We start from the raw sequence: 24,713 nt of genomic DNA on the forward strand, positions 1-24,713 counted from the left end.
TAGAAAAGCTAACAAAGTAGTAAAAATCCGCTTGAAGGCATTAGAGAGCAAACAAGGCAGAAAAGTGTTACCAGGTTAAGATTTGGGGAAAGGCAGAAACACAGAGCAATGGAGACCCAGTGGCATTCAGGACCACCTCTGCCAATCTCAGAAGAGACTTATGGTTGAGAGGTTAAAAACATAAACAGGGCTTTGATTGCTTTGCAGAACACAGGGGAACAGAAACTGAATTCTATAATTTGAGGTGATACTCATAATTATGTATACTCTGGAAGAAAAGATGAACCAGAAGTAAACTAACTTTCAAAGGGACTGAAACTCAGCTTCAAATCCTCTCATTCCTGAATTTGGATTAATGGGATCCTAGGTTGCTAATGCCCCAGCTATCATCCAGATGCACAGATAAATCCTTTCTGAAGACATGGTATACCATTCTTCTAACTTTTAATTTTTTCTACTATTTTTTCATAACCAATTTCAGGCACTTATGCAAAAATAACCAGGCATATGAGAAAAAGAAAAGTACAGATGAAAATCGAGAGAAAGAACAGACCCACGGGGGATCCAGACAAGGAAGGTATTAACATAGACTCTAAAATAACCATGCCTGATGTTTAAAGATAACATTGTGGATATGTGTAGGGGTTTGGAAACTTACGGTTGAACCATGGATACACCGCTAAGGCACAGCCAAGGGCTGGAAGGCCTAGGGCCTGAATCCCCCGAGAGCCTCACCTCAGTTTTGCGGGTGAGACGGGTCCTTGTGGAGTTCGAGTCGAACCCAGAAGAAACGAGGGAGCTCGGGTCTCCTCCGAGTGTGCAACAAGCTGACCTGGGGCGCCCCGCCGAAAGGTCACTGGAGACAATCCAGGATCACCCAGTCTTTGCAGCAGGGTGCAGACTTGGAGCCCCCCCCAGGGGCGGCCAGAATCAGGCCCAGGGTCCCCACAGCGTCAGCAAGACCTACACCTGGAGTCGCCGCAAAGACAGCTGGAGTCAGTCCTGAATCCCCACGATGTCAGCCGAAGCCAAGTGAGGAGGCACCCAACTGTTCTCAGGGCGAGGGAGTACTGGCCTCGGTGTTGGCCCAAAGTAAGGAGGAGCTGACCCCAGGGGCCTCCCAGCATCAGCTGCTGCCAGGCCCAGGATCACCAGAGCCTTAACCCCATTCAGCAAGCTCCGGGTCCGGAGCCCTCTCAGCTACTACTGGAGCTGACACTCGAGGCACCTGGCTTCCCCCGGGGTCAGGGTCAGCACGAGCAGAGCAAACCACCTCCAGCTGGGGAAATGGTGACAGACGGCTTCGGCAAAGAAGCGAAAGGGTTCTTCATCCCAGGCCCCAGCGTCCAAGAAGCTGAAGAAAGAGCAGCTTTCTGTAATCCCGAAGGGGAAGCCCAAATCGGGCTGAGTGTGGAAGAACCACTCCAAGAAAAGATTCTCTCTGATGCTTCAGGACAAGCCCCTGCACCCATCGTGGCAGGGGAAGCTGAAGCAGGAGAGGAAGCTGGCCTAGGACTTTGCCCCTCACCTGGAGGAGGAGTAGGAGAGGCGCCGCCAGGAGAAGAAACAGCGCCGGGCCGAGAACGTGAAATGCCCGGAATGAGCCAAAGGTGGAAATCGTCCAAGTGATCTGAAACCCCACCAAGCTCAAGCGGGCAAAGCAGGAGCAGCTGCGCTGCATTAAGAAGCGGGACACCCTGACCCTGCTGCAGAAGCAGCCGGCCGGCAGCCAAGATCTGAGCTCAGGATGGCCCGAGGCCTTCCATGGCCAACAATAATGTCAGGCCGAAGCTCAGACAACTCTGCTGGAGCTGGCACTCCAACCCCATGGCTCCAGAACAGGGACCCCCAACTGGGGTTCCTAGGCCTTTGAAGGCTTGCAGGCAGGTCTCTTTGGGACACAAGCCCAGAGAGGAGGCTGGGACCTGGCAGAGATGGGGTGGGAAGAGATTCAGCCCCCATCTCTCCTTCCTCTCCTTCTCCAAGTGCCTTCAAACCAAGAACAGTACATTATTCTGGTTCCTCAGTGAGCTGGTGACTGGCGGGTGACTCACCTAGTGTTGTATGTTCTGTCTCAGCGTCCTAGGTCCATCCAAGGCCTGGAGGCTGGCAGTTGGGAATCCAGCCTCCCCCACACCTTCCCAAAGGCTGCTCTGGGCACCTTGGCGGCCCACTGGCTCTCTCCCCAGCAAACTGAATCTGGCTCCTCCCCACTTTTCAACACTGAAAGATTAAAATGAGAGGCTGCAGGGAGCAGGGTTTTTCCCTAGCACCCCCTTTCCCAAACCAGACTCTGCAGAAGCCCCAGAGAATCACTCACGTCCATCCAGTGTACAGCAAAAATATTTATATTCATTGCGTGCCTGTTGCATACAGGCACAACCCTAGGCACCAGCCAATACAGACAGTAGACCAAAGTCCCTGCCCTCGAGGAGCTTTCATTCTGATGGAGAGAAAACATAATAAACAAGCAAATGCAAAAATAAATAAGTAAATAACATTGTGATTTTTCACAGAGAAAAATCAAATGGAATCTGTAGAACTGAAAAATTCAGTAACTGAAACTAATTAATTGAGTGCATTTAATAGAAGAATAGACACAGCTGAATAGAAAATTAATGATCTGCAAGATAGACCATGAAAAAATATTTGGAATGATGAATGATGACAGAGGAAAGAATAAGAGACATGGAAATACTATGAAGAATCTAACATAATGTGTAATTGGCGTCCCAAAAGTAGAGGAGAGACATTGGGTGGATGCAATATTTGAAGAGACAGTAGCTGAGAATTTTCGAAAAATGATGAAAGATATTGAGCCACAGGTTCAGGAAGTACTACCAACTCCTAGCAGGACAAATAAAAGCAAAAGCAGACCTAGGCACATCACAGGAAAACTGTTCAAAACATCTTCAAAGAGTTGACAGAAAATCAACCAACTGAGGATCCTACACTCAGTAAAAATATCCTTCAAGAATGAAGATGAAATAAAAACATTTTCAACCAAAAATGGATAAATTTGTCAGCAGAAGACCTATACTAAAGGAATACTAAAGGTTATTCTTCACGCAGAAGGAAAATGATTAAAGACAGAAATTTGAGGTGTAGAAAGGAATGAAGAACAATGGAAAGTGTATGTAGGAAATATAAATAAATATTGATTATCAATGCTTCATGGAATTTATAATATCTATGGAATTAAAATGCATGGCAACAATAATATGTAAGATCAGAGTGGGATGGAAAGGGTAAATTAATAAATTAGTATTTTAAGGCATTATCAGAAGAGGGCAGAAGTACAAAATAACATCAGGCTTTTATAAATCAGGATGTATACTGCATCTCTGTGTTAATGACCCAAGGACTACTAAAAGAGTACCACTCATGATACATGCACTCATACCCAAGCACACATGCACTTGCATGGACACAGAGAAAAATCATGGAAAGCCTCCACCAAAATGTTAACTGTGGTTATGTGTGGGTGGCGGCAGCTGGTCAATTTTTCTCTTCCTTTGTTTATGTGTATTTTTAATTTTTTCCTAGCATATAGAAAATGAATCATTACCCCATTGAAAGAGCTCTACCTTCTAATTCTATGACTTGTCTACTTCTTTTTTAGCTCTTCTGAGCTGTAGATAGATGATTTAAAGTAAAATTTGTCATTAATTTGAAGTCTGGTTTGGTTTTGTTTTACTAAATAATATAACCTTAATATCTTTGCCTGTCATTAAATACTATTCTATAATATCTGAATGACTGTAGAATAGCCCTTTGCACAGCTCCTCTATAATTTAGCCATTTTCCTATTGTTGGGCATTTGAATTATTTCTAACTTTTAGAATAAATATTCCTAATGGACATTCCTACATACATGATTTTTTCCTGAGAAGATACTTCTAGAAGTGTAATTACTGGGTCAAAGGGTCTATAAAATATTGTTTTTAAATTCATATTACCAAATTGCCCTCTGTGAGGGCTGTATTTAGGTGCTTTTTAATTGGCCAATATAAAAGTATGAAGGGGGTTATAGTAATTGTTTTGACAGTGTGCACAGGGTCTATGTCTATGACAGTTGAAGGTTCCCTCCATGCTGCTGTGGTCACACCTAGAGAACTATGCCATGCAGTGCATGGTTGCAGTAATGGGCATAAGGGCTAAAGGAATTCACAGAAAGGGAGCAGTCTTATGGGTCTGGTTGAGTCTGGAGAAGCTTTGTGGAGAGATGAGGCTTGAGGAAGGTCTTGAAGGTGGATAATGGACTGGTCCAGAGGTGGAGAAAGCCGCTGATGTGAAGCAGGTGCCCTCCAGACCAGCCCTGGCAGGTGTGGGCACAGAGTGGTGGGACGGGAGAAGGTGGCACGTTGTCTCCAAGTAATGCTGAACCAGGCTGGACTAGATAAGATGGGTCCCGGCAGACAAGGGGGCTCTGGAGCAAGGCAATGGTGTGATGAAAGGGACATGTCTGTGTCCTCATTTGACCCCACATTTGATGATTCCTCAGAAATGGGAAGAAACTGGGGCTTTTCTACTTTTTATTATATTAGGAAAAAAAAAAAACCCTGCCAATTTGCCAGTCTTGGAAGGATAATAAAAACAAAACTCTTCCTCTCTCAGCAGAATGGAATTAGACTCACCTTGTTACAGATTGTGCTGCTACCAATTAGAGAGAGAAAAGATACTCTGCTGAAAAGTTCTCCACCTTCCAGCTGCTCTTCTTTAATCCATGTAGTTTAAATACCCCAAGGACCTTACACTAAAGCAACCACCAAATATTGAAAAATAGAACTGTGAGTTGGGACTGTAAAGAATGCCTTTTGTTTAGGAAAGGAGGGGACTAGGGAGGATTTTAAATGGGAACCCCTTTAAAGGTGAGGAAGAAAGAAGTTTAGGGTGCCTTTCTTTCTCCCCAGGGATTTCCAAGGAAAGACTTGTAGACTCCAGGAATCCTGCGGACAGCACTAGTGTCTTGTTAAATCAGCTAAGGAATTCTAAATTAGAGACTGATGAAAGCAGGTGATCTCCCAATTGGGAGAAGCCTGAACGAGCCAGGCTGCGCTCAAGGATATCCCCTCAAAGGCCCTGCCTGGGGAGGAGATGTTTTGCATGTGTGCCCAGAAGCAGATGTCCCGAGCCAGAGTGGACATAAGGTGATGGTTGGTGGGGCAGACCCTCACCTCCAAGAGCAGGTCCAATGAACCCTGAGATTATCCATACACACTGCCAGTCTGCCGAGAGAAGCTGCTTCTCACTGTGGCAGGTCAGCTGTGACCACATCTCTTCTCTGGAGGAAGGACAAGGAGAAGGTACCATCCATGGGACAGCAGTGGGCAGCCGTCCCCTCTCCTGCATGCAAAGGCACTGGGTGCTGTCAGAAGATTTTGACTCCATCTCCTTTACCCTGCATTGCTTGAACTACAGGACCACATCACTGAAATCAAGCATCGGACTTTAGGGGGTCAATAAATGGGATTTTAGATCTTTAACTTTTGGATGCGTTGTTTAAACTACTAAAAGAGCAATGAGGGGTGGAGGGATGGAGTCAGGCTGCCCAGTTGAGTTTGGGTAACTTGCTTTTCCTTTCCAAACCCATCTCCTCTCTGTAAAATACGGCTAGAAATAGCACACACCTCAGAGGATGCTGTGAGAAGTAAGTGAGATGATGCCCTTGACCGCCCAGTGGGGCCCAGCACACAGGGAACACGTGGTGCAAATGGGAGCTCATTTGCACTCCAGTGAGAGGATGTTCAAGCTGGGACATGGCTTCCACTGCAGTCCAGGGGTCAAGTAAAAATGATAAGATGCTTCTCATTAAAAGACAAAAGTCTTGCTTTAGAAAAAGTCTTCTTGTGGGGCAGAGTGTTCCTTCCAGACAAGCCATCTCTGAATCCAAGTATTAAGTGAGATTCAGAGACAGGACAGCCCGTGCAGTCATCTGTAGGACTCTCGAGCCAGGTGAGTGTCTACCAGATGAAACCAGGCCCCAAAGAAATCCAGGGGGCTGGATTCTAGCACCTGTTTAGATTTAGTGCCCTGCTGCTCTGGCCCAGGTCTTTACTTCCCTGGTTTTCTCTGGCTCACCTGTGTGTACTTTTCTGGTAATTTTGGCTTGTGGGGGAAGACCAGGAACAAATGATAGGCAATGAGATGGGATTTCATTATTTATCTGCAGTTTCAGCTGGGGAAACCCTGCACTCCACCACACTCTACACAATAGGACTTAGAGACCTGTGCTTTACCTTGGCCTGGTTCAGGGTCTAATCACTGTACTCTAGGTGGCCAGTCTCCAACAAGAGAACGGCCACTGTGCCAAGGAGGTCAGACTCAGTTCATCACAGCAGGTGGTTGTGGGAGGAGGTCCAGGGCTATGACTTCAAGGGGGTCACTAAGATCCCTGGCCCATTTGCACATGGGCCACCATCGAAGATGAAGCATGGTCTTGGAGGCCATGGAGGCTCCCGGAAGGCTGGAGGCTGGCCATCTCTGCTTAGCTCCTGGGGCACAGGCTAAGCTTCAATGGCACTGGGTGGCAATCAGGTGGTGGGGCACACAGAGCTCCCTGCTGTGCAGCCTTTCCGTTTAGAACCAGGGAAAGGGCAAGGCATGCTTTCTGAGGATACCTCAAAGACCTCTGCTGCTCTCCAGTCAAGGCCTTCGCTTCCCAAGCATTTCCCAGGCTTCCTCACCTCTGCACTCTTAATGCCATCCTATTTTGCTAAAATATGCTAGTAAATGACACCTTGGTAAAGAAGAAATGGAGAATGCCATAGTCTAATAATTTGTCTCCTAAAATTCACACCCTTTTTGCTAGATGGCAGGAGTGAGAATGACCTTTGATGTGGATGGTTGGCAAAGACACCCAGTGAGAGACCCCTCCTCGCCCTCAGAGACCTCCCCATGGAGCTGCATCTCCCAGCAGAGGAAAGCCCGAGGTAATGTCCATGCTGCAAGCCCACCTGTATGTGGATTATCCCTCTCCATTTCCTCCACATCCCCAGAAATCTTAGCTTTACAATCATCAAAAGTATGATACCTAAATATTAAATTCTAATAATGCATTAGCATTATTTCTTCAACCCTAAAATGTGTCCTTGAATTGTACAAACAGGTGTCCATTGCTATGCATTTATTGTATTTGGATTTTTATTTCATTAATTTTACTGAATAATACATGCACATCGTCAGAAGCTAAAAATGTCCAAAAGAATATACAATGAAGATGAGGTCCCTTTCCTCCCATCCCTGCCCCACTCCCCAGGCCTTTGCTTCCCCTGCACATGAAGCAACCATTGTTTTTAGTTTTTTCTATGTTGTTCCAGAGATAGTCTACATGTATACCAGCATGTATGTATGTGTGTCTGTATGTTTATACGTGTGTGTATACACTGTATCCTTTTCAAAGTACAAGAGGTGGCACATTGTTAACATTGCTTTGCATATTGATTTTTCTTCCATTCAACAGTATATCTTGAAGCTTGTTCAACATCACCACGTATAGATTGTGCCATAATTGAACCAGTCACCTACTGATGGACAATTGTGTTGTTCCTAATTTTTTGAAACTATAAACAAACCGCAGAGAACATCCTCAAGCATACTTATTTGTATGCAACACACATATCTGTGGGTTAAATACTAGTATTATAAAATGCAAAACTATAAAACTCCTAGAAGGTAACAGAGGACAAGACCTAGATGACCTTTGGTATGACAATGACTTTTTAGATACAATACCAAAGGCACAATCAATGCAAAAAAATTTTAATGCACTTCATTAAAATTAAAAAACTAGGCTGGGAACGGTGGCTCGTGCCTGTAATCCCAGCACTTTGTGAGGCTGAGGCAGGTGCATCACCTGATATCAGGAGTTTGAAACCAACCTGTCTAACATGGCAAAACCCCGTCTCTATTGAAAATACAAGAGTTAGCCGGCATGGTGGTACACACCTGTAATCCTTGCCACTCAGGAGATGGAGGCACTTGAATCACTTGAACCTGGGAAGCAGAGGCTGCAGTGAGCCGAGATAGCGCCACTGCACTCTAGCCTGGGCAACAGAGAGAGACTCTGTCTCAAAAATTAAATTAAATTAAATTAAAAATTTCAACTCTGCAAAAGACATTTTCTTTGTATCACCCTGTCGCCCAGGCTGGAGTGCAATGGCGCGATCTCAGCTCACTGCAACCTCCACCATCAGGGTTCAAGCAATTTTCTTGCCTCAGCCTCCTGAGTAACTGGGATTACAGGCACATGCCACCACACCTGCCTAATTTTTTGTATCTTTAGTAGAGATGGGATTTCACTACGTTGGTCAGGCTGGTCTCGAACTCCTGACCTCGTGATCTGCCCGCCTTGGCCTCTCAAAGTGCTGGGATTACAGGTGTGAGCCACTGTGCCTGGCCAAGACATTATCAAAAGAATGAAATAACAAGCTACCGATCTGGAGGAAATACTACTTTACAAAAGGCATACCTTATAAATCACTTTTATCCAAAATACACAAAGAATTCTTAAAATTCAACATAAGGAAACAACCTAATTTTAAAATGGACCAAAGACCTTAACAGATACTTCACAAAAGAAGATATACAAATGGCAAATAAGCACATGAAAAGATGCTCCACATCATATGTCATTAGGGAAATGCAAATTAAAACAATGAAATACCACTATGTACCCATGAGAGCAGCCAAAACCCAGAACACTCACACCACCAAAGGCTGGTGGGGATGTGGAGCAAGGGGAACTCTCATTCATTATTGGTGGGAATGCAAAAGGATAGTACTTTGGAAGACAGTTTGTCGGCTTCTTACAAAACTAAACATAATTTTACTATACAATCTAGCAATTGTGCTCCTTGTTTTTACCCAGTGGAGTTGAAAACTTAGGTTCACACAAAAAACAGCGCATGGGGCCAGACACAGTGGCTCACGCCTGTAATCCCAGCACTTTTGGGAGGCCAGGGCAGACAGATCATGAGGTCAGGAGATCAAGACCATTCTGGCCAACATGGTGAAACCCTGTCTCTACTGAAAATACAAAAATTAGCCAGGTGTGGCAACATGTGCCTGTAGTCCCAGCTACTTGGGAGGCTGAGGCAGGAGAATTGCTTGAACCTGGCAGGCGGAGGCTGCAGTGAGCCGACATCACACCACTGCACTCCAGCCTGGGCTTTAAATATAAAAATACAAAAATTAGCTGGATGTGGTGGTGCGCACCTGTAGTCCCAGCTACATGGGAGGCTGACGCAGGAGAATCACTTGAATCTGGGAGGCGGAGGTTGCAGTGAGCCAAGATTGTGCCACTGCACTCCAACCTGGTGACAGAGTGAGACTCCATCTCAAAAAAAAAAGACAGCACATGGATGTTTATAGCAGCTTCATTCATAATGGCCAAAACTTGGAAGCAGCTAAGGTGTCCTTCAGAAGGTGACTTGATAAATAAACCATAGTACATCCAGACAATGGAATATGATTCCACACTAAAAAGAAATGAGTTATCAAGCCATGGAAAGACATGGGAGAATGGAGGAACCTTAAATGTATATTACTAAGTGAAAGAAACCAATCTGAAAAGGCTACCTAGTGTAGAATTCCAAGCATATGACATGCTAGAAAAGGCAAAACTGTGCAGAAAGTAAAAGATCAGTGGTTGCCAGGGATTGGGGGTGGGTAAGAAAGGGAAGGGTAAAATGGCAGAGCACAGAGGATTTACAGGTCAATGAAATGATGCTGTATGGGGCTATAATGCTAGAGACAGGTCATTATATATTTGTTAAAACCCATAGAATGTACAACACCAAGAGTGATCCCTAATGTAAACTACAGACTTTGGGTGAAAACAATGTGTCAGAGGAGGCTCATCAATTGTAATAAATGTACCGCTGTGGTAGAGGTGGTTAATAATGGGCGAAACCATGCATGTGTCGGGGCAGAGGCTATGTGGGAACTCTTCATGACTCTGCTCAATTTTACTATAAATCTAAAACAACTCTAAAAAATAAAGTTTAGGCCGTGCGCGGTGGCTCACGCCTGTAATCCCAGCACTTTGGGAGGCCAAGGTGGGAGGATCACGAGGTCAGATCAAGACCATCCTGGCTAACACAGTGAAACCCCATCTCTACTAAAATTACAAAAAAATTAGCCGGGCGTAGTGGCGGGCACTTGTAGTCCCAGCTACTCGGGAGGCTGAGGCAGGAGAATGGCGTGAACCCGGGAGGCGGAGCTTGCAGTGAGCCGAGATCGCGCCACTGCACTCCAGCCTGGGCGGCTGGGTGAGACTCCGTCTCATAAATAAATAAATAAATAAATAAATAAATAAAGTTTATTTACTTATTATTTATTTTTGAGATGGAGTCTCGCTCTGTCACCCAGGCTGGAATGCAGTGGTGCATCTCGGCTCACTGCAGCCTCCGCCTCCCGGGTTCAGCAATTCTCCTGCCTCAGCCTCCTAAGTAACTGGGACTACAGGCACATGCTGCCGTGTCCAGCTAATTTTTGTAGTTTTAGTAGAGATGGGGTTTCACCATGTTGGCCAGGATGGTCATGATCTCCTGACCTCGTGATCCACCCGCCTCAGCCTCCCAAAGTGCTGGGATTACAGGCGTGAGCCACTGCGCCCAGCAATAGTCTGTTTTAAATAAATCCTAGTATTAGCATTGCTGGGTCAAAGGGCATGTGGATTTTAAATTTTGACTGGTAGTGTTTTTGTCTACCTGAAAAGTGTCAGGGGGATGAAGGCTAAAGAATAACTAAGAGGCATGTTGTTAAAATTGCACTAAAAAGTATGTTTTAAGCAACTTTATACTGTATTGAAAAAGTACAGAGCTGTTCACATATAAACTATTCTCTGAAAACTTCTAGTGCACAAAAACAATAGTAGCATTTATCAACCCCTTACTACCCAGAGTAGCACTCTGCTTGCTACATACAATCTCATCTTATTGTTAGAACACTCCATGAGGTGCAATCATCATCCCTAACTTCTGAATGAGGGAAATAAAAGCACAGAGATGTTAAGTAACTCACCTAAGGCCACACAGCTAATATGTGGCAGGGCCAAGACTTGAACCCAGACTATGTGATTCCAGAGCCTCAAGCTCAACCACCATGCTGCCTGCCTTACAGTAATTCAGATGGAACACAGAAATCCTGATTTCTAGATGTATTCACATTAAGATTTTTTTTTTTTCAGAAAACTACCATACCATTAGCATAAAGCCAGAAATAAGCCTCAATAACACAAAATTATCGCTGCTTATTCTGTGCCACTGGATCTTGAATGTAATAAATAGGTTGAGCCTATCTTTTCTAGATTCTGGGTTCTTTCATTTAGGGCTGTGCTCCAGGTTCATCCTCCACCCATCTGCACCCTGCCCTGTGTCTCTGGGAGCTGGCATCTAAGGACAGTGTCACTGGCTCTGGTTTGGTTTGGCCAATGGTAGGAAGTGGACGGAGATGGAATGGCAGGAGTTGAGAAAGGTCAGGGTATTTATTTTACTGTTTCCCCCTCTTCTGGGCTGAAGTCTACAATAGGTAAGTCTTTACATCTGATTCTTGCTTCAGACCACTAACTCTCAGATACTGCTTATGTGATTTGCTCAAGGAGCAGCCTTTCCAACCTGAACCTTTGATTGCTTTGGGGGACTCTGTTTCCCCTACTACACTCTCCAAACTTCTAACTCTGCCGGCAGAAGTCACCTGTCTCTCTAGACGGAGTGTGTGTGCTTCCATCTTCTCAGGAACAGCCAATAGTTTTCTGCATGCTATGACAAGAGAAGGACTGTTTTTGGAAAGATTATTTTGGTGGCGTCACTCCCTTCTTGTGATAGGGGATACTCCCACCTTCGCCTTCCCTTTGTGCAGATACGCAACGATCCCGTGCAAAGCTATTACCTGGCCCTCTAATAAAAGTTTCTTTGGGTGTTACTCTCTCTTTAATCACTTTATCACAGATTATATTTCTTTTCTTTTCTTTTTTCTTGAGACAGGGTCTCACTCTGTTGCCAAGGCTGGAGTGCAGTGGTGCGATCAAGGCTCACTGCAGCCTTGACTCCTGCTAGGCTCAAGCAATCCTCCCAGCTCAGCCTCCCAAGTAGCTGGGACCACAGGCATGCACCACCACACCAGGCTAATTTCTGCATTTTTTGTAGAGACAGAGTCTCATCATGTTGCCCAAGCCCGTCTCGAACTCAAGCAATCTGCCTGCCTTGGCCTCCCAAAGTGCTGGGATTACAGGCATGAGCCATGGCATCTGTCCTGCAGGTTACATTTTCAACAATAGATGCAGCAATATCTCCTATCCCAGGTGCCCTTCTACACTGTGACCTTGACGCTCCTCCTACTGAGAGGTGGGTTTTTTGCAGCCTCCCCCTGCCCCCACCCCCGCCACCTTGGGTCTGAGTGAGCTTGTGATTGTTTCTACCAGTAAAGTACACTAGAAGGAATGGGCTGTGAAGAAAAGGCCATGGAGCTTTGGCCTAGTCTTTTAGAATTCTGCCTTTCCAAAGGCCCCCTATCAGGACCCTTCCTTTCAAAACTGAGCCTCCAGGCTGCGAGATGCCCACACTGTGTGGGATGCTGTGTACCACAGGTCCATGGAGGCAGCTGCCTACATATCAGCTCAGGCACCAATGAGTGAAGAACCCATGCGGGAAGTGGATCCTCCAGTTACCACTACATACCATACTACATACGGCCCCCAGCTTATGAGGGCTCAACTTAGGAGTTTTCAACTTTAAGATGGTATGAAAATCATATGCATTCAACAGAAACTGTACTTTGAATTTTGATCTTTTCCCAGCCTAGCGACATGCCCTGTGATCCTCTCTCATGCTCCCAGCCAGCCACGCAATCACAAGGGTAAACAACCCACACCCAACCATGTACTGCGTTGCCAGCATTTCTTAGATACTGTGTTCCGTGTTTTCACATCCCATCATGTCTGCGAAACACCCATCTGTGTCTAGGCTAACGTAAGTGTTCTGAACGTGCTTAAGGCAGGCTAGGCTAAGCTATGGTGTTTGGCAGGTTAGGAGAATTAAATGCATTTTCTACTTAGCAATATTTTAAACTTATGATAGGTTTCTGGGGATGAAATTCCATTGTAAGTCAATAAGTGTCTGTATTCCAGCCTCTCACGGTTCATATCTTCCCAGCTGAGGCCCCAGGCATAGAACAGAGAAGAACCATCCTTACTGTGCCATTCCTAGTACTTGGCCCTTGGAACCTGTGAGTATAATACATGGCTGTAGTTTTATACCACTGAGTTTGGGGTAGCTTGTTATGTGTTCACAGTAATAGGGACATGAGCACACTTTATACCTAATGCTGGGTGCTCATGTTCCTGTCACTGTGACTGTATAACAGTACGTGGTGACTGATTCATTTAGAAACTGATTCTAATCAGCAGCTGGCTGATTCATTTAGAAACACATAATTCCCAAGGCTCAAACTGTTTTTATTTTTGTTTTACTTTAAGTTCCAGGATACAAGTGCAGAATGTATAGGTTTGTTACATAGGTATACATATGCCATGGTGGTCTGCTGCACCTATCAACCCATCATCTAGGTTTTAAGTCCCACATGCATTGGCTATTTGTCCTAATGTTCTCTCCCCTTGCTCCGCACTGCCTAGCAGGCCCTGGTGTGTGTTGTTCCCCTCCCTGTGTCCATGTGTTTTCATTGCTCAACTCCCTCTTATAAGTGAGAACATGCAGTGTTTGGTTTTCCATTCCTGTGTTAGTTTGCTGTGGATGATGGCTTCCAGCTTCATCCATGTCCTGCAAAAACAGATCTCATTCCTTTTATGGCTGCATAGTATTCCACGGTGTGTATGTGACACATTTTCTTTATCCAGTCTATCATTGATGGGCATTTGGGTTGGTTCCAAGTCTTTGCTATTGTAAATAGTGCTGCAGTAAACATACGTGTGAATGTGTCTTTAGAGTAAAATGATTTATATTCCTTTGGGTATTATACAGAGTAATGGGATGGCTGGGTCAAATGGTATTTCTGGCTCTAGATCCTTGAGGAATCGCCACACTGTATTCCACAGTGGTTGAACTATTTACATTCCCACCAACAGTGTAAAAGTGTTCCTATTTCTCCACAGCCTCACCAGCATCTATTGTTTCCTGACTTTTTAATAATCACCATTCTGACTGGTGTGAGATGGTATCTCATTGTGGTTTTGATTTGCATTTCTCTAATGATCAGTGATGTTGAGCTTTTCTCATATGTCTGTTGGCTGCATAAATGTCTTCTTTTGAGAAGTATCTGTTCATATCCTTTGCCCACTTTTGAATGACTTATTTTTTCTTGTAAATTTGTTTAAGTTCCTTGTAGATTCTGGATATTAGACCTTTGTCAGATGGGTAGATTGCAAAATTTTTCTCCCATTCTATAGGTTGCCTGTTCACTCTGATGATAGTTTATTTTGCTGTCCAAGGCCCAAACTTAAACAACATCCCCCTCCCTCTCCACCTTTATTTCAGAAGGAGGTGAGATCAAAGTAGTTCAGATTTTTCTCCAATCATCCATTCAGTGTTTTGAGAACAAGCATGAGTATTTAAAATCAAAAGAATACTATAAACCTCAATTCATAATGCTAAAATTCTGGTGCTACTTTTATAATGTGGGGTTGCAAGTTTTCTTTCCGTTGCTACAGTTCCCTCTAATCTTGCAGCCATCTGTCCCTGCCCTGATGAAAGTATTATAGAATACCCTTTTGTCCCTGACCCTGCTGGGAATACACACATGTTAGCTTGAACCACATGAAATTGCCATTTTGTAGGTCATAAATAGTTAAGTATCAGTAATTGTATGTGGTTCAACCTAATAGTAACTTTCAACTCCATATATATATATACATACACACACACATATACACACATATATATACACATATATGTATATATACAAATTATATATATCTCATTGAATTATACCCTTAGCTCTCAGTCTAACTGGTACTTGCTTCCTGCCTTCCGCTTCTGTCTCCACCCTATCTACGCTAGATTTTTCTATATCATATCATCTTGTTCTTTCTTCCACCGCACTTAATTATGAGTGTGTTTATTATTTAATGTCTAATACTCTTAACTAGACTTACATAAACTTTACAAGAGCTGCATATCCCTGTATCCCAGCCCCTGGGACAGACCTGGCACATCATAGACACTCAATAAATGTAATCTGAATTAATGTATATATAATGTGGCTCTCTTCATCTGCAGACAATGTTTTTTTCTGTTGCCAGAGTGTCCTGTACACAGTGTGGTCCTTGCCATTGTATCTGGATTGGAATTTAAGCTATTAGAACAACGAATGGTTCTAATCCTATAGAGAATACTCAAGATACCACGTAACTCTTCCTTTCCTGTCTTTCCAGCTCTTAGGATACTTTATAAGTCACAGTTTAGTGCGGATTCACACACTCATCCATTTAATCTTTTTTGTATTCATCTATCCATGTATCCATTCATCTATCTATTTGAATGCTGAACACTCACAATGTAGCCTTTTCTACTTGCCTGGAACCATGTCTTACCCATGAGAGGGGGCACCAAACTCAATAAGGCTTGGTTCCGTCCCCAGTGAGCTCATGCAAGCAGAAATTGAAACAGAGCTGATAAGTGCTATTACAACAACTCGTAAAAAGTATCACTGGAACACAGTGAGGGACATGACTAATTACTGGCAGGAGAAGTAAAGAAGGCTTCACAGAGGTAGTATTCACTGGACCTTGAAAAGTAGGAGTTCACTGGGTTGGAGGCAGAAGCTATTACAGGCAAAAGGAAAGCCTAAAAAATTAGAATAAACCCAATAGTCTTAGATGTGACCAAAATAAATCAGGGAGTAGATGAGTATTTGTTAACCCTTTATTCTGAATGTAGCCTCAGACCACAGAGGGCCCTCTCCTTATTTCCTAAATATAGAACATGTGCATTTGTTACCCACATTCATGTACAACTAATTCCATTTTCATAAACTTTATTGATTCTATCATGCCCTTCACAGCCACTGATTTTATATACTCTTCCCATCACTTTAAGTTTATCATTTCACATTGTACATATTGTAGTAATTGGATTGCGTGCCTTAATAGCGCGGTAAGTTTTTGCACACTTTGCCAGTGACACTGCTGAGTTAACAGTTTGTCTCACTTACTTTACTGCATTGTTCTTATTAATTCTTCTACAGCCAACTAAGCTATTTCTCCTGGGAATTGCCTGGGAGACAGAAAGTCTTATTTCTGTCCCACTTTGCTATTCCTAGAGATGAGTAGAATTTCAAATTATTCTTACTTTCCAGTAAATACAAATCAGGGGTTGTTTCAGTTATCTATTGCTGCATAACAAACAACCTGAAAACACAGTAGTCTAAAATAACAGCGGGCATTTGCTATATTTCACAATTCTGTGGGTTGACTGTGCTCAACTGGGTGGTTCTTCTGCTTCATGTTGGTGTTGGCTGGGTCTATAGTCATTTGGAGGCTTCACTGGGCTGGAATGTCGAAGCCGGATCACTGACATGGCTGGCAGTGGTCACTGGCTATCGGCTGTAAGCTCGGTGCTGTTGACCAGACCACCTTAGGAGGACCCCTCCATGCAGCCTCTCATAGCACGGTGTCTGGATTCTAAGAGGGAACATTTCCAGCACATAAAAGCAGAGACTGCAGATCTCTCAAGGCTTAGCCTCAGAAGTTATGCAGTGTGACTTCTGCTACTTTTCATTGGATGAAACAAGTCACAGGGCCAGCCTAGATTCAAAGTGAAAGAGTACAGACTCTGCCTCTCCATGAGAGTAGTGGTAGAGAATTTGCAGCCATCTTTAATTCATTACAGGCAGATCAATTCCTTTCTGAGGACATAATGTACCACAAAGGGTATCTCTGACATTGCCCTATTGTTCTGCAAATGTACTAGTGCATTACATTTCTTAGAAAATCACCTAAAGGCCCGGCCCTTCTCCCACTTTTAATGTATCTTACTATTATGGAAAGTAATTAGGTTCAGGAACTGTGCATTTCTTTGCACTTCTAGCTCATTGCTATTGATGACCATTAGTAAATAAAAGCATTTCATTTTTTAATTTCTCTTTTGTCTTTATTGCATTCTTGGTTGAAATAATACCTCTATATCCTGTATGAACTAATCAAAAAGAGCTCTAATCAACGCAGGGGAGCATATGTAAATAGTCTCTCTTGAAAACAAAAGTGTAAACATAAGCACAATTTGCTAATTATTCTGATCTCATGTTGAGATGAACTCTTAGTCATGACATTTATCCAAGACAATATTTTTCTAAACAAGTATTTTTCTAAACAAACCTGGTATTTCCTTTAAATTCATTTACTCCTTCCTTCCTTCCTTCCTTCCTTTTCCTTTCCTTCCTTTCCTTCCTTTCCTCCCTCCCTCCCTCCCTTTTGAATGCTTTGACTTGCATCGCCGACTTTGGCACTGTTGATAGAAAGATGAATGAAACAGAGACCCTGCCTTCAATGACCTCACAATCTGAGGAACTAAAATGTATACAACTTTATATACAGCATGCTAGATAATGATGAGGGCAATCATGGTATAAAGCAAGGGGTGAGGAAACACAGGAAAAAGGGAGTCAATTCTGCCCAGGAGCATCAGGGAAGGCTTTGCAGAGCATATGGGAGAGTGACCCATGCCAGCAGAAGGGCAGCAGAGGACTGGGCAGCACAGGGTGAGGCTACATTGAGAACAGCTATTGATTGCCGCACTTTGGTCAACTTCTTACAAGTGGTGATGAGAGAGCAAAGGCTTTTGGTGGGTTTTGTTTTTGTTTTTTGAGACAAGGTCTCGTTCTGTCACCCAGGCTGTATGTAGTGCAGTGGTGTCGTCATAGTTCACTGCAGCCTCAAACTGCTGGACTCAGGTGATCCTCCCACCTCAGCTTCCCAAGTAGCTGGGACCACAGGTATGTGCCACCATGCCTGGCTAGTTTTTTCAATTTTTTTATAGAGATGGGGGTCTCACTATGTTGTCTAGACTGGTCTCAAACTCCTGCTCGCACAGGATTGTCCCGCCTTGACCTCCCAAAGTGCAGGTTTACAGGCATGAGCCACTGCACCCAGCTGGCAAAGACTTTTAATAAATGCCTCCAGGTTGGTCCCACTCTGTTGGGGCATATCTGGGCACTAAGCCCTCCAGTTTACCTCTTTGTACCCAGCTGCTTCTCCTGCCCATGGAATCATGATGTGATTGGACTTCAGGCTTCCCATCCTTCTTGGCTCTCATCATTGTGCTCCTGCGTCGTGGGGCTCCCCCAGCATGTCCCATCAGAGATGTTCCCTCTGCCACTCTGCCCTCCCCCAGCATCCCCATCTCCTAGTAAGCCCTGATCCTTTGCCTTGTTGGGGTAGGAGGTTAGAGAGCCAGAGCCTATGCAAGCAAGGTCACTGAAATGGGCTCAAAGAAGAGAAAATAGAAAATGTGAAGACTTCTTGTTGTCGCCCCACCTTTATGCTTCCCACTCTCTGAGGTCCTACTCCCTGAAGAAACCCTCCTGTCCTTCAAGGATGGCACCTCTGTGACCTGGTCCCTGATCTGTCGGGGTCGCTGCAATTTCCTCTTAACCCTGACAGCATTTAAGCCTTTTAGGGAAGTGATCACAGTCTGCACTTGTGTCAGAGTTGTCATTTTTCAGCTTGTCTTGTCCCATTTCCTGCCCACTCACTCTATCCATGTTTTTTGAGGGCAAGATGCATCTTGAATGCTTTTAAAACACTTCAAATAAACAGGACATGGGCACTGTAGTAAATGCGAATAAGCAAAAAGAAGGAAAGAAAAATGATCAATGATGCCACCACTGTTAACATTTTGGTATGTCTTTTGTCCTTTATTTTGATATGCCTTTTTTTCTTTGTATATTTATATATGTAATTTTTTAAAAGCCCCATTACATGTGCTGTTGAGCCTTGTATGTAGTAGGACCCCAGGAAATGTTTGTTAGATGAATTTTCAGTGAGTAAATGAGTGAAAAGTGATCTACTGAATGATTCTTTGGAAATCTTCCCAGGAGATAACTCATCCCGAGAAATAATGTGCGACTGACTCCTAAGAGGAGAACGGCTCCAGAATCTTATCTAAATGTGTAGCAAATGAAGATAATTTTGAAACTTAATTCACCAACTCATCCACTTACTTGTTGAGTACCTACTAGGTGTTGGGCTTCTATGCTGGTCATTAGGTGCAGTAATAGTGGAAGCTCTGGTGACCGATTCAGCATTTTGGAAGAGTGTAAAGACGAGTTTGTGAGAGAATTTCAGCACTGTTATGTGGGGAGGGGGGTTCCCAGCTGTTAACATTCATCCTCATGTCTGTTTGGTGGTTATAGCCTTGGAGCGGACCTGTGTCTATCAGGGGCTCTTAGCTCAGTCACTTGGCCCTGCCAACCATCCAACCTACTTTTCTTTAATTCCTGGGGCCTCCCAGGAGACTTTCCCTCTGAAGATAGAATGCACAGAATGTCAGCCGACTCTCCTGATTCTCTGGGCAGAGTGTGTTCGTATATAGCCAGCCTGGCTTACTAGTCAGTCTCTGGGGAGTTTAACAAGGATGGGGGCCCCCTGAATCCTGGCACCTCTTTGAAAACTAACAGAGCTGAAGACCAGATTCTGTGGGCAGGTCAGGGCAGTCAGAGGCAAGGACCTGGGTGGGTCACCGTTTTTCAGCCTGCCAAACCCTCCCAGTCCCCTACGATACAATGTTAGGGCCTGAATGACATGGCTGCTGAAACTCTCGGCCCCAGGAACAGAAATCAGAATTAAAATTTCAAAGCCCTATATAATCTGTAAAGGTGCATGTAAACAGTATTACTGCCATCATTATGAGCGCCGGAATGCTGCAAGTGCTTGGCGGTAAGGAGCCTGTGTGTTTTTAATTTCCTCTAAGACACTTAGAATAGCCATTTGGTGGTCAATATGTTCCCAATAGCTGCTGCTGAATAGTAATAATATGTGGTTTATGCAATATCCATGCTTATACCTTCAAATAAACATTTTTTCCCAAGCATTGGGATCCATGGACAACTTTGAATGGTGCACCAAAGTTCCAGAGTTCTTTATTGATCTTTTCTTTCCATTTTGGGATTTTAACAAAACGGTTGTTGGATATTAAAATCCACATAACATGAGAGCATAGGAGCATCATTAAAGATGAGAAATTATTGGGACAATGAGATACCTGACACCAGTCAGGGTGGCTATAATAAAAAGATGGATAATAACAATTTCCACATGGAGATGTGGAAAAATCAGAACCCGCATACACCAGTGATGAAAATGTAAAGCAGTGCAGCCACTTTGGAAAATAGTTTGGCAGTTCCTCAAAATGTTAAGAATAGATTTATCACATGACCCAGCAATTCCTCTTCTAGGTCTATAACAGAGAGAACTGAAAGCAAATGTACAGAAACTTGTACATAAATGTTTGTGGCATCATTATTGATACAGCTCAAAGGTGGGAACAACCCAAATGTCCATGGATGGAGAAATGGGGAAATAAAATCTGGTGCGTACACACAACGGAAGGTTATTCCACCAGAAAGAGGAGTAGATGCTGATAATGCTGCACCATGATGCACCTTGAAAACACAGCGCGGTGTGAAAGAAACAAGTCACGGAAGAATACATATGGTATGATTTTGTTGATATTAAATGTTCAGAGACAGAAATAGTGGTTTCCTGGAACTGCGTGGGCATGTACGTGTGTGTGTGCGTGCATGCGTGTGTGTGTGCGTGCATGCGTGTGTGTGTGCGTGCATGCGTGTGTGTGTGTGTGTGTGTAGGGGGAATGGGCATGTAGAAAGAGAAAGGAGGGTGACTACTAAGGGGTATGGGGTTGGGGGATAAAAATGTTCTAAAATTGTGGTGATTGCACAACTCTGTAAATACACTGAAAAATATCAAGCCAGGTGCAGTGGCTCACACCTATAATCCCAGCACTTTGAGAGGCCAAGGTGGGAGAGCCCTTGAGCTCAGGAGTTCAAGACCAGCCTGGACAACATAGCGAGACTTCATCTTTACTAAAAATAAAACATTTAGCCAGGTGTTGGGGTGTGTGCCTGTGGTCCCAGCTACTCCCCGGGGGATAGTGGGGTGGGGGGGTAAGGTAAGGGGATTGCTTGAATCCAGGAGGTTTTTAAAAAGCAGTTATTTTTAAAAAAGATGATCAAGCAGATAATTTTAGAAGCAGCTCAACTTTTGTTAATGTTCATTTATCTTCTAGTTTGATCATCCTTTCATAATGAGCTCCACAACTGCAAAACTGAAGCTGTGACACCCACTACACTTGTCTCCCTGGACTCTGGAAGGGGCTGCAAGTGAGGTTTGCATCTGACTCTTAGCCTGCCTTCCTTTCCCAGAATCCTTAGTGGGCCGTTTGCCTATTCTGCAGCCTTCGCCTTGGTCCCTTAGGCTCTATAAATCACACTTTCCATTCTGACCTCTCATTTTAAAGTGATCTGAGATATTTTGAATAAAGGATGAGGCAGCACATAAAAATAACTAGTATTGTACCGATTTGTCTCATCTGGTAGTTTGTGATACATATTTGTAAAGTTCTAGCAAATGTGAGAAGCCACAGAAAATTGCCTTTTGTCCGAATACAGGAGCTAGATTTTTTTTCTTTTATGTTATTGATCAGTGAGGTAGGTGCAATGATATTTTATTTCATAGTTTTCCTGCAGTAGCAACACCCACCCAGCCTGCTGCAACTGCCCGGCCAACTAAATGAGCCAGTCATTCTACAGGAACGTCAGCCATGGAAAAGTCGAGCTTGCTGGATTCATGGGCCAGGCAGCTCCATTTCCCCAAACTGCAAATGCAACTTGAACTATACGACTTACTAAGGGAGCACTTTGTTACAGACAAGTTCGAAGACTCTGTTTGACAGTTGAAGTCAGACCGTTTTGATTTTTACATAAAGATAGTTAAACATTGTCTTGACAGGTTTATTCTAATTTGGTAAAGGCAATAATTTTATGGGATGGTAACTGTTTCCTTGCAGTCATGATTCCTGCTGTTACTCTTGCATTTTCTTCTAATTGGCAGATTGATGGGTTCCCAAGAATTTGCTTAAAAACCATTTGCAGAGGAAGAGGGACAAATCAGAGGGTCGTGCTTTCTCTCCTGAAAGACCACTTCTAGTAGTGTGGGCAAGGGGTCTATTTTTACTCACAATTTACAAATTATTTTTGGCATATTAATAGACTTTTGCCTATTTAAATTTAATTTGTATGAAGGCAATAAATGTGCTTAGTTTAAAAGTCAAATAATACTACAGGACTTATGAAGAAAAACAGCAATCCTTTCCCAACTCAACCCCCTCCTTCAATTCCTGTTTCCCAAAGGAAATTCCTTTCATCTCTTTTGCCGTTCCTCCTGCTATGTACCTTCATATTTCTAAATAACAACATTATACTGTTTTCTCTTTTTCACTTACAGATATCACCCACTGAATTCCTGCTATGAAAGATCAGAATTGAGCTTTCTTATATTGCTCTGCCCCGTCATCCTTGAAACTTTTTTCCTGCTCTTCTGTGGAAAATCCTCTGGCTTTTGTTTATTTTTATTGTGGTTGTTGTTAATCTCACGTCTTTCTCTTTCTTGACAACAGTCTTGGTTTGGTGGAGTGTGTCTTCTAGTGACTTCTCAAAAAGTGATATATGGAAGGTACATTTTGAGGCCTTGTCTTAACCCCCTCATCCTCAATTGAAAGCTTAGCTGAGTATAAGATCCTAGTTGGAAATTATTTTCCCTTAGGATCTCAAAGGCATTTTTCCATTATCTTCTAACATGATGATGATTATTATTATTATTATTATTATTATTTTGAGGCAGGGTCTCACCCTGTCATTCAGGCTAGAGTGCAGTGACGTGATCACAGCTCACTGCAGCCTCTATCTCCTGGGCTCAAGCAATCTTCCCACCTCAGCCTCCCAAGTAGCTAGGATGACAGGCATGTGCTACTACACCCAGCTAATTTTTTTTATTTTTACTTTTGTAGAGATGGGGTCCTATTATGCTGCCTAGGTTGGTCTGAAACTCCTGGGCTGAAGTGATCTTCCCGCCTTGGCCTGCAAAAGTGTTCGGATTGCAGGCATGAGCCACCATGCCCGGCCTGACTTCTAATTTCTGGTATTGATATTGAGAAGACTGATCCCATATTTATTTCACCTGTGACCTGTTCTCTCTCTCCGTTAGAGCTCTCAGGATCTTTTCTTTATCCTCAGAACTCTGAAATATCATTATGAAATGCTTTGTTATGAGTCATTTTCATTAAGTATGCTGGGCTTTTCAGCCCATTCAATCTGAAATACTACATCCCTCAGGAAAATTTTTTGTATAATTTTTTGATAATTCCTTGGTCCATTTTATCTGTCCTGTCTTTCAGAAATTAGACCTTCTGAATTGATTCTCCAATTTTCTCTTCTCAATTTCTTTGACTATTTATTCTATTTACTGTGAGAGTTACTCAATTACCTTCTAATTTGTTTATTACATTTAAAATTTCTGTCATCATGGGTTTAATTTCCAAGAGCTTTGTCTTGTTTGCTGGATCTTCTTTCTAGTATCTGATTTTGCTTACTCTCTGAGGATATCAATCTCTATTCCGGAAGCTTCCCCCTGCTCCTTGCATTGTTTCTGTGTCCTCTACAAAGCCTGCATTATGGGACAGCTAACTCAATGTGCAGCTTCAGCCAAAGAAACAGAAGGAAATCACGATTGAAACCTGCTTCTTTTTGCCCCTGAAGACACTGCTCCATAGTGAATCTCTTTGTAAAACATTTGACTTCTCCTTCCTTTCAGTGCTGTTGCTTTTTCCTTAATCAAGTGTCTTAGTCAGATTTTAATCAAAATTGGTATTGGTCAGGACTCTCCGGAGAAACACACACACACACACCCACACACACACCCACCCCCTAATGGTTCTCTCTCTCTCTCTGTCTCTCTCCATGTATATATGAAACTTGGAAACCACCTATTTGTCATTCTTGTTATGTATATGCATATGGAGAGAGTGAGAGAGATTATAAGGAATTGGCTAATGAAGGCTGGCAAGTCCCAAACCTGCAGAGTAGACCAGCAGGCTAGAGACCCAGAGAAAAGCTGATGTCGCACTTTAAGTCCAGCTATCATTTGGTGGATTTTCTTCTCTTCTAGGTCTGAACTTAAAAAGAAAAGAAAAACAAACAGAAACTCTCTGAAACTGTCCTTATTCTCACAGCTTCTAATATCACCCCTGTGGGAATCCATAGTGCCTCAACGTGATTTCTAAATCGTTCTGTACACAAGACCTGGTTCTGCCTCAACTACCACCTACAGGACAGTTCCCCTTGAAGATTTTGGTGCTTCAAATGTAACACTTTCACACCAATCTAATATCAAACCAATTTTCCACAATAGGAACTTCTCGCTCCAGCAGTCACTCTTCTCGCAGTCTCTCAGGTTGAGACTCAGAAACCACATGTTCATCATTCTCACCTTGTCCCAACAGCCATTAGCACCCAGCTGATGCTCCCTGGGAACTGTTCTCCTATTCCCTCCCCATTCGCTGTTACCCTCTCGATGTGGGATGTGCTTGGTCATGTTCTGTGCTCCAGGGACTGTAGTGAGGCCCAGCACTGTGACAGGTATAAGACATGGTCACTGTTCAAGGAACTCACAATCTACAACCTGGAAG

The 24,713-nt window shown here is 43.5% G+C and overlaps 1 pseudogene; it reads left to right on the forward strand.

Moving 5' to 3' along the window:
* Positions 1–667: 667 nt before the first annotated feature.
* On the forward strand, positions 668–1,778 carry LOC105533753 (annotated as a pseudogene).
* Positions 1,779–24,713: the final 22,935 nt, after the last annotated feature.

The sequence above is a fragment of the Mandrillus leucophaeus genome, unplaced genomic scaffold, assembly GCF_000951045.1.
Source record: "Mandrillus leucophaeus isolate KB7577 unplaced genomic scaffold, Mleu.le_1.0 Scaffold128, whole genome shotgun sequence".
NCBI lineage: Eukaryota > Metazoa > Chordata > Mammalia > Primates > Cercopithecidae > Mandrillus > Mandrillus leucophaeus.